This window comes from Mixophyes fleayi, chromosome 6 (assembly GCF_038048845.1).
Source record: "Mixophyes fleayi isolate aMixFle1 chromosome 6, aMixFle1.hap1, whole genome shotgun sequence".
NCBI lineage: Eukaryota > Metazoa > Chordata > Amphibia > Anura > Limnodynastidae > Mixophyes > Mixophyes fleayi.
Genome location: NC_134407.1, coordinates 196251239 through 196262996, shown reverse-complemented (window position 1 = coordinate 196262996; position 11758 = coordinate 196251239). Strand labels below are relative to the sequence as shown.

The window sequence follows — 11758 nt, the reverse complement described above, 5'->3', positions numbered from 1 at the left end:
GGAGACAATTTGTACCAATTACTACAGATGAGAAAAACAGTTCAGTCATTTTCATAATGTGAAGGAGTTTAGGCTGATTAAGGCGTCTTCATTGACCTTTTTCTTAGTTAAATACTGACTGTTTTTTCATGTAGCACACAAATATCAACTTTAAATTTCAGTGTACAAATAAGCTAGCAAGTATTTGTGTGCTACATAAAAAAAACCAGTCAGTATTTAACTTATGGGCAAAACAGAATACTAATTTGCATTGCATTGTAACATGGTTTTGTCCAGGAGACTGAAATAAGAAGTTTCTTAGTTAAGATCCTTAATGAATCAGGCCCTTTTATTATTCAATGATACCTTTAGCTCAGAGAAAGTTGAAAAAACAAAATGAATGTTCCATAAAATAGAACACAATAATGCAAATAAAATAATGTAAATTGATTTGTTAGCCAATTTAACGCCAGGTGAGTTCCAGCGAAGTATATAGCCCATGTCTGCTGGAAGCCCCCCGCCCTCCCTCCCCTCTTTTGTACTCTGAGTTTGCCTGGCAAAGAACCCCTGCTAGGCAAGTATTATAGATTACTGTAATCGTGCAGCCTGTAGGTGTTGCTTCCACTAGTGACACACTTTTTGCTGTGTACACTGTTGTTATCACCACACACGGCACCTCCTGTCACAATTCTCCAGGGAGTGTCACTTATATAGAACCTGTTGGTCCACAACTCCTCTTAGCACAGGTTAGTTTTAGGAGCATACTGTGCTGACTTCCTTCAGCACACAACTGGCAGCACTTCACATAAGTCTGCTCTGATCATCAGTGATAACATCCACTTCATCCGTGACCTGCAGCAGGTAAGGACCTCAGCACCTAGCCTGTTCAATTCATGACTCTACCAATATAACTCATGCTTTCAGTAGTCACCTTTCAAACTAGTTTAAGTTGGGTGGCTTGTTTTCCTCAATTCCTAAGCTGTATATCTACTAATGTGTCATTTGCTTCAATATCAGTCTTGGGTTTTCTTTACTTTATTTGAGATTTTTTTTGTTTTCTGTTTTTTTTCCTGATGATATCCAGTATGTTTCCTGAACAACCTCACACCTATAACTTGTGGTAGACCAAGTCTGGGGTCTTTGAGGAAATTGTCACCAACCTGTGGACATCTCCATGTTCACTTTTCTTAATCAAATTCACAAACATCTCTTATAAATGCAGTGTCCCTGTCATTCTCAGTCAACTTAAAATATTTATTTTTTACAACATTTTTTTCACCAAGGTTTAGTATTTCTTTGAACTGATCTCTCCTCGTTACGGAGACATTTGACTTATAGCTGCATTGTTCCGTTTCTCTAGTTTAGTGCCAACGCATTAGTGTATATTTATCGTAGTGACATTGTGATTTTGCTGATTGATAACTTACTTTCCGATGCAGGCCAGCATTTGACAGTGTACCTATATTTACAGATAATTGAAAGTTTGAAAACTGTTCTGCTGAATATTTGTCTAATTTTGTTGTGGAATTTTGCACGTTTCTCTGGCGGAATTTGACCTTAAATGTTCGGTGCGGAATCCCCACCAAAGCACACCGCAGAGCGCAACAGATTGACACAGTGGTCCCAGCTCTATTTATAGATTAATACAGTGCGTCATGGCAATTCTGTGCATTGGTGAAGCCAAAGTGGAATTTGAATATTGCGTCACTGATAAAACAGCCTGTTCGATTGTATGCAAAATTCTGCAACAACTCTGCTTCAAATTTTAATTAGGTCTCTCCAGTATGACATTTAGCATTGATCTAGTACCAATATATTATGCAGAAGACGTGTAGTCATTCATGTCAGTCCCTGCTCCAATGAAGCTTACAATCTAAATTCCCTAGTACACAAACACACACTGGGGTTGTATGTATGTCAGAAGCCAACATTTGTTCCTGATTTAGTACAGTATGTATCTGTTGGATGACATTTGATGTCATGAAACAGTGCTGTACAGAGAACTCACTCACATCAGTCTCTGCCCCATTGGAGCTTACAGTCTAAATTCTCTAATATACACACACAGACTGAAAGAGACTAGGGTCAATTTAATAGCAACCAGTTAACCTACCAGTATGTTTTTGGAGTGTAGGAGGAAACTGGAGCACATGGAGGAAACAGCAGCATGGTGACTAAGTGGTTAGCACTTCTGCCTCACAGCACTGGGGTCATGAGTTCGATTCCCGACCTTGGCCTTATCTGTGTGGAGTTCTCCCTGTGTTTGCGTGGGTTTCCTCTGGGTGCGCCGGTTTCCTCCCACACTCCGAAAACATACTAGTAGGTTAATTGGCTAATTATCAAAATTGACCCTAGTATCTGTGTGTGTGTGTGTTAGGGAATTTAGACTGTAAGCTCCAATGGGGCAGGGACTGATGTAAATGAGTTCTCTGTACAGCGCTGCGGAATCAGTGGCGCTATATAAATAAATTATGATGATGATAAAACCCACGCAAACACGGGAAGAACATACAGATTTCACACAGATAAGGCCATGATCGGGAACTGAACTCATGGCCCCAGTGCTTTGAGGCAGAAGTGCTAACCACTGAGCCACCATGCTGCCCTGACCTTGTTTTCCACTCTAATTCCCATAGGCTTCATATACATCTGCACATTAAATAGTATATTGTTGTGTTAGATGTGTCTTCCAGTTTGCTGTCTATAGCTCATCATTAATGGGGGACCCCATAATTCTGAAACAAGAAACAAGGACGTTCACACAACCTGAAATTTGCTCATTCTATAAAAAATTGTTCTTATTCCGCTCATCCTGATAAATCAGGTACAGTAGCATTCAGAATTCTATGAAAATGAGGACACAATTTACAGATTTCAGGACTGTTCATGGAATACGGGGACACGGTAGCCTTAATCATTGAACCTTTTGGTGTATATATAAATGTATTCAGACAATTCAGGAAATCTTGAGATTAGGACATCGTGGATAAACGGATTTTCCCATAATTTATAGCCCCATGCTTAAAATCGACTAAAATACATTTAGGAATGACCCCTTCTTTCCCCACCTTAGCCTCAGCATAAACATCCTTATTACAATATGTTCTAGTGCTCATACAAGTGGCCCTCATTCACTTAGGAGCAAGGAAGCAAAAAAGGACCAAATTTGTTCCATGACAAAAAAAATGTTACACTGATTTATTTGGGGGCGTGTCTTAACTTAATTCTAAATTGCAATATAAAATAAAGCTGTTTAGTTTTTGTGAGCTACATGCAAATGCAGAAAGTGTTTTCCTGCAAGCAGAAAAAAATGCATTTGTACCCCCAGGTACAAATGTGCTCTTTTACTTGTGTTGCTCCTAATTTTAAATGAGGGTCATTGTCTGTAGGAGGAAACATTTTGGACCTGATTCATTAAGGAACTTTGGCAAGAATTTGAGTAAGTTTTCTCACTTAGGTTTTCTAGGCAAAACCATGTTTCAATGCAAGGGGTGCAAATAATTTTGTACATCAAGAAAATACTGGCTGTTTTTTCATGTAGCAGGCAAATACTTCATAGTTTATTTGTACACTGATATTTAAAGTTGATATTTGCGTGCTACATGAAAAAAAAAAAAGCTAGTATTTTCCTTATGTGCAAAATAATAAACTAATTTGCACCCCTTGCATTGTACCATGGTTTTGTCCTGAAAACTTAAGTAAGAAAACTTACTCAAATGCCCAAGTTCCTTAATGAATCAGGCCCTTGGTGACTATGGGCTAGATTTACTAAGCTGCGGGTTTGAAAAAGTGGAGATGTTGCCTATAGCAACCAATCAGATTCTAGCTGTCATTTTGTAGAAGGTACTAAATAAATGAAAGCTTGAATCTGATTGGTTGCTATAGGCAACATCCCAACTTTTTCAAACCCGCAGCTTAGTAAATATACCCCTATGTCTGTGTCTATAACATTATCCCCACGCAGTAGCGATCATTTGGCTTTTTATTTTACTTGGTTTTGGAACTTCGTGGGTAATATATATTCAGAGAGTAGATGCCATGCTTGTACATACATTTCTTGCATGTCTTATCTTGGTTGTGTATATCGTCTTCTAGTAAGAATTAATCTCCCTAATCAGTATGTACATTAATTGTTATTCTTTATTTTAACTTCTTGCATGTTTTTGCAGCCATGCTTGTACTAATTTGAGGTGCTCATGTTAATGGAAGTGTTAATACACTAAGCTGTGGCACTGTAGTTCTTTGTCCAACAGAGATAACAAATCTGATTTGTATAGTACTTTGTTAGTGTTATTTAACAGATACAAAGAAAGAACACAAACAAATCAGTTACTATTTGTGAGGACTTAACTGTGACCTGTCATCAGGTTTATTGCGTGTGACATCGTTCTCAAATGGCAACATAATAGCTAGAACATAATAGAAAAATGTGTCATGTGGTGGAGGGAGTACTGTTAAGCTAGGTACACACCTATACAATCATCATGCAGATCACACGATTCACGGCCGTTTGGTCAGTTATTGCAAGAGTGTGTACGCTCCCACAATCCTGCTTTATCATACCAAAGCACATGGCATCTGTTGAGTTGGTTTTATAACGTTCCTAAAAATCACAATTAACGATGGAACGAGGTCGGGCAAATGTGGAAGTGTGTACGCACCCGCGACCAGCAGCTTAGGCAGATATCTGTAGAGCGTGTACAGAGTCATGATCTATTCAGCAGGTGGGTTTCCTCCGGGTGCTCCGGCTTCCTCCCACACTCCAAAAAACATACTGGTAGGTTAATTGGCTGCTCTCTAAATTGGCCCTAGTCTGTCTGTTGGTGCGTGTCTGTCGTGGTGTGTGTGTGTGTGTGTGTGTGTGTGTGTGTTAGGGAATTTAGACTGTAAGCTCCAATGGGGCAGGGACTGATGTGAGTGAGTTCTCTCTACAGCGCTGCGGAATTAGTGGCGCTATATAAATAACTGATGATGGTTATGAGAGATAACGATTACAGAACTGAAGGTAAATCGTGTAGGTGTGTCTACATGAATCTGCATGATCATTAGAACTTTCAATTGCTTGTGAAAGCGTTACGGAAATTGCTTATGAATTAAGATAGCATAGGTGTGTACCTAGCTTAACTATCATATTGATATAAGGTGGCACAACATTCTCTCCACACAGTGTGACCAAGGGAAACCCTTTTCTTCACAGCTGTACAATTAGGGATGCAAAGTACTGAGTGACTAACAGGAGAGAAGTCATTTAGTGCCAAGCTGCCCCAATTGGCACGTGTTACTTTAGCATTTTAAAGAATAGGTCTACAGCGAACACATTAAAGACTGCTGCTGGCACAATAGGCTTCGTTACCATCTTGTCCTACAAGAACACTAACAGGCCAACTTCAATAAACTCAACAAAACAACCTAGGGACATTAGTACTATGTAATCAACTGTGTGATAAAACAAACAAGTATTTGAAATAATGTAGAAAGTATTTTGCCATAAAAATATACATGTATTTTTAATAACCACTATAGGCTCTCCGACTGACGGCTAAGGGCAAGATACAACTCTCCAGAGCATTTCTTTTGTGGCTCACAGCTTCTCAGGAATCTCCGTAGACTCTGTTGGATAATCTTCATCATCATCATCATCATCATTTATTTATATAGCGCCACTGATTCCGCAGAGAACTCACTCACATCAGTCCCTGCTCCATTGGAGCTTACAGTCTAAATTCCCTAACATACACACACACAGACAGACTAGGGTCAATTTTGTTAGCAGCCAATTATCCTACCAGTATGCTTTTGGAGTGTGAGAGGAAACCGGAACACCCCCACGCAAAGACAGGGAGAACATACAAGCTCCTTACAGATAAGGCCATGGTCAGGAATCAAGCTCATGATCCCAGTGCTGTAAGGCAGAAGTGCTAACCACTTAGCCACCGTGCTGCCATCTTATTTCTTCTCTCTGCTAGATATATAATACTTAACCAGCCATATAATCATACTTGCCTTCTGTTGATGCTGCCCATATGGAAAATCCAGAAATTGCAGATATAAAATAGATGGTCATTGATGATATTTACATCATAAAGTGCACAAGGCACTGTGACTAATGACCCTAATTGCATAATCAGGCTCCTTCATACAAATATATACAAGTAAAATTACAGAACAAATTTTTAAAATGTGTTTAGGCTATTTGTTATGTTTTGTAACACGGATGGTCCACATAACCACTGGTTGACACATTGCAACAGATTTTTTGTGATAAGCATATAACACAAAATGTAATATATAATATAAAAGTGTATACAAAGCAAACAACAGACATCTGTTCTTGCAGGGGCATTGACATCTCTCAGATAAATGTTGTTAGTACTATCGCTGGCTGTAGGGAATTATATGGATGTTCAAAGGGTTACAATTACAGCTAACACAGCACAACCCAAGTAAATCACAATAAAATGCCTGTTAACCAGATGTTTAGTTGGATCTCTAGTGTGTACAGACATCAAAAATTGAACATAATGATTTTACTATCTGCATAATCCTTAGACCAACATGAAAGGTCACATCAGTAAACATGACAAGGATAAGCCGGGGTCTCTGTGTTGTAACCAAAATCCTTGGTGGCGAAATGCAAATGTCATAGAAAGGTCTTATGGTTCAGAGGTGACGTAGACTGCAGCTTAGCAAAATCTTACATGTGGAAATGTGCTATACGACTATACGTGTTTGCTTTGCAGATTGGGTTTATGATGGCTTCATTTGGAAATTGTTGAATGTGTTTAGAACATCAAGGTTTTTTTTTCCCTTTGGAAATGTTCTGCATTGCTGTTTTTTTTTATAAAGTGTGGAAATAAAGAGGTTAAAAAAAAAAAAAAAAAAAATCAAGATTTTGCTTCAAATATGAACTAGGCTTACTATTGGTATACAGCTACCTGTTTCAATTTATAATATTGTTCCCCCCAAGCAGTTATGTTATTGGACATAAAAAGAGAATATGACGACAGATAAGAACCACTTGGCCCATCTAGTCTGCCCATTTTTAACCTATGGTCACCTTAAACCCTATTTGAGCCTTAGTAAACATTCTAAAGATGGTAGTAAACATCCTGAGATGGTGTTAACAGAATCGGTATCTTGATAATAAGTATCTTGGTATCTTGATCCTTAGTAGACATCCTGTGATGGCGTTAACAGAACTGGTATCTTGATAATAAGTATCTTGGTATCTTGATCCTTAGTAGACATCCTGAGGTGGTGTTAACAAAACCGATATCTTGATAATACGTATCTTGGTATCTTGATTCTTAGTAGACATCCTGAGATGGTGTTAACAGAACTGGTATCTTGATAATACGTATCTTGATATCTTAATCCTTAGTAGACATCCTGAGAAGGTGTTAACAGAACTGGTATCTTGATAATAAATATCTTGGTATCTTGATCCTTAGTAGACATCCTGGGATGGTGTTAACAGAACTGGTATCTTGATAATAAGTATCTTGATATCTTGATCCTTAGTAGACATCCTTTGATGGTGTTAACAGAACTGGTATCTTGATAATAAGTATCTTGATCCTTAGTAGACATCCTGAGATGGTGTTAACAGATCTGGTATCTTGATAATACGTATCTTGGTATCTTGATCCTTAGTAGACATCCTGAGGTGGTGTTAACAGAACTGGTATCTTGATAATAAGCTCCCAAATGCCGGTGTTGTAGCCTCTTTAATTGGGCGAAGTGGGGGAAAAAGCCATATCACCGGATTTTTGTCCATTGGTGGACTGGCTTCTTGGTCTCTTCAAGGATATGCCCACTTTTTGACAAGTCTTGCCTCTCTTACCTGTACTACCTGAGCCTGATGCCGCTATAAGCCAATTGTACTGTGAGCTGTCAGTATGGAATTCCATCCATGTCTCTCTGACAGCACTCAATGTAAGTCCTGCACTGACAGCTCACAGTACGGTTGTCTCAAGGTTGCACTAGGGTTCATGTAACGGTGGTGGTGAGGATCCTGGGAGAGGTCCTCTCGAAAGGATAATTTTGCTCTACATATAGACTGCGTAGTATTACAAACTGAGCTGAATACAGTATCCATCCTAGTTGTAAAGCACTGTGGAATGCTAGTGCTATATAATTGTTAATAAAGAATAAATAAAATAATAATGGCAGCCCTCAGTCAACAAAGGCTAAATTTGTAGCAATGTTGGGACCAGGACAGTGTTCCTAATTTAGTACCATATCTACAAATATATAAATATGTCTGATATGGCATTTTAATAAAATTAATAAATATAATGTATTGCATTATTTGTACTTAGATTTGCTTTAGTGGTGGTATATAATGTAAAAAACATTCATATTTAGTACAGCTATTTTTTTTTGTGATTTGAACAATGGTGCTTAAATTGTCTACATTGCTAGGGTCTAAATTGTTAAGGTCTACATTTTTTAATATTTTCTGATCAAATTTTAATTAAAAAAAAAATATGAAAGGAATATAATGAACAGCGCTCTAAACAATCCAATAATAGATACTATATGCAACACCTATGGCAGAAACGGAAGCTGCAAACGGTAAATACATAAAATAATACATTTATTGATATAAAACAAACCCAATACATCAAAAATATACAAAACATATAGTTGATAAAATCGTAATTTCATTGAAATAGACTATAAAATGAAAGGCAGTAAGACAGTCACCCGTATTTACAGTACAATGTTTGAACAAGGTGGTACTAATAATTAAAGCATTTTGCCAGTTGCGATACCTGGATCACTATATAGAATTGGAGCTGTACACATCCTTTGCATTGTCATGTCTGCCATCCTTGTCTCTCGTCTGATCATCCTTCTTTGCCTTCCTCCATGACTGTTGCCGGACCGCCATATGAACCCTAATTTATCCAATACCTGTCTCTCTCTATGCCTGTACCATTGTCTCCCCATGTGTGCTTGAATATCTCCATATGCCTGCCCCAATGTGTCCCACATGCATATCCGAATGCTTCCCCCAAATCTACTTTAATATTTCTGCTTCATTCAATGTCTCCTTAAGCCGGTTTTATTATCTCCCCTGAAATCTTCTGCAGTCCTGCCTTATCTTCTTCCTAAAGCCTGCCCGCGCTATACTGTACAACGTTGGGTAGACACATCTGCTGTGGGTTCAGGTGATGTTCCCAGTTACACTTCAGCCCTGGCTAGAACCCGTTGCATATGAGGATCCCAGACCAGGTCACAACTTCAACTCCTTTTACTTTGCTGCTGGGCAGAATTAAAGCAGTGAATGAAACTAGCAATAAAACTTAAATTTGTACAAAAATGTATCCTTCTGATAGACCAACATTTGCAAAAATAATGTCACATGATGATACTTTTATATTTCATGAAAGAAAGAGACACCTATCTTTAATAACATATCAGCAGGCAGTTTAAACGACTGTTACAAGCTGAACAAACAAATCTGATAATAGAACAGGACGGAGCTGGGGGCCATAGGTGTAGGCTTGGAGGGCCGCATGTGGCCCTTGGGCCACCAGTTGCTCATCACTGGTTTGAGTGCTCTGCAGTTACATACGTATTGGTAACAGAAGTGTGTGCATGGTTTTTAGTTTACGATTGTTACAAAGGTACAGTGAGAACATACCACATATTTAACTATAGTCATCACAGAGACCAGGACCTCACTTCCCAACATGGATTGCAAATGTTAATTTAAAATTCTCGTCAAAGTGAATCAGAAATGCAATTGTTGAGGACCTTGTGGAATGGTTTTATGGTGACTTTTCTTGATTTAGTCGGCAGAAAAGACAAATCACTCATTCATTACCTTGGCTACTGCCCTCTGAAATGACTGACACAAATTATGTCAATCACTATACAAAAGATCAAACACCGTTGCTTCCTAAACCCAACAGAATAGATGGCAGTAAAAATAAAATAAATAAATATACACTTTACTATCATACGTGAATTATGGTGGTTATCCTTTCATGCTAACTTATTTTTAGCTAATATTTAGCTAAAAGGACATTATACAGAGAAACAGTGTGATTTATTAGATCACAGAAAATCATAAACATTACATTGTATGTGAGCATCCTCAGAATTGTTATTGCAAACAGCACAAAGTGGCTGTTAATTTATTTGTATTAATTATAAAGTTTATATATTTATATATAAATATATAAACTAATATATATATATATATATATATATATATATATATTTATTTATTTTATTTTGTATTTATTTTATGACAAGGTGAAATGCTGCTGAATCACTCCCAACACGAACACATTATTTTCCTTCCATTGTTTTGTTGTGATTGTCAGGTTGCTTCCTGATTGGCACTAGCATATATTTCTTAATTGTCTATTAAACGTAATGTGCAATCTCCAGACGTACTTCCTTCTCCTCCTTAAGCATATTGGAGATTTCCCAGCCATTTCTCATTATCATGGGCAGTGCGGTGGCTCAGTGGTTAGCACTTCTGCCTCACAGTGCCTTATCTGTGTGGAGTTTGTATGTTCTCCACGTGTTTGCGTGGGTTTCCTTCAGGTGTTCCGGTTTCTTCCCACACTCCAAAAACACACTGGTAGGTTAATTGGCTGCTATTAAATTGACTCTAGTCTGTCTCAGTCTGTGTCTGTGTGTGTGTTAGGAAACTTAGACTGAAAGCTACATTGGGGCAGGGACTGATGTGAGGGAGTTCAGCACTGTGGAACTGGTGATGATTATTTATCCAATACATAACACAAACTTTGATGTGCTAAGATCAGGGGCAAGCTGGCCAATTTTATCCCGGGGTGGGGGGCTGGACTCAGCTGCCTATTAGGAACATTTTAAAGGAGGAAAAATGCAGGTAGCCCAGTGATCCAGCCCTAGGCAGTTTACTAAGGAACCCCAATGGAGCTTACAGTCTAAATTCCCTAACACCCACACCCACACAGACAGAGTGACTAGGGTCAATTTAATAGCAGCCAATTAACCTACCAGTATGTTTTTGGAATGTGGGAGGAAACTGGAGCACCTGGAAGAAAAACCACGCGAACACGGAGAAAACATACAAACTCCACACAAATAAGGCCATGGTCGGATGTGACATTATGATTAGTTTTCTACAATTTTCCCCATTTGGCGCCAAAACAACCAGCATACCCCATTCAAATTTGAACAGGCATGCTTGAAAATTCAATTAGCCGCATGCCACGAGACCTATTAATCCAGTTTGATCAACAAGCAACAATATCTGTGCAATTTAAACCCACCATGTGTGTGGCCAAATTGGACATAAACCCAGTCTTTTGATGGCTATGCCAAATGTGCCAATGTGTGGGCAACAATTGGCCAATATGTAGCTTTTAAGCGTTTTTTTTTAGGCTGCAACTTTCAAGCACATTATCTGCAAGGGGTGCTAGTAACCTGTCTGTGCTTATATTGAGGTACACCAGCACCTGTTATTTAGTAGTAAAAGTGAAGGAGATATTTGCTTAAATAGTTGCTGCAAAGTGAGTCAAAGGTTCAGTGGTCAAAATGGGCTGGTATACTGTCATGTGCAAAGGTTCAGTGGTCAAAATGGGATGGTATACGGTCATATGCCATACCATCACTACTTCTACTGCCTTCATTGTAAAACTGTCAAATTCCATTTACTTACATTTTCCATACAGTCAATTATAAACTTAAATACCGCCACTTCTAAATTTACATACTTTCCCTTCTAAATTTACATACCACCACTTCTAAATCTACACTTTGATCACCGGGTTTG

At 38.4% G+C, this 11758-nt stretch overlaps 1 protein-coding gene across 1 annotated transcript in view; it reads left to right on the top strand.

Moving 5' to 3' along the window:
• The first annotated feature begins 751 nt into the window (after positions 1–751).
• The window catches only part of LOC142095101 (proton channel OTOP2-like), a 28958-nt gene continuing 17951 nt past the window's right edge, over positions 752–11758 (top strand). The window contains exon 1 of the mRNA XM_075177883.1: positions 752–840. The gene's annotated coding sequence lies outside the window, so the exon portion shown is untranslated. The remainder of the gene's footprint in view (positions 841–11758) is intronic.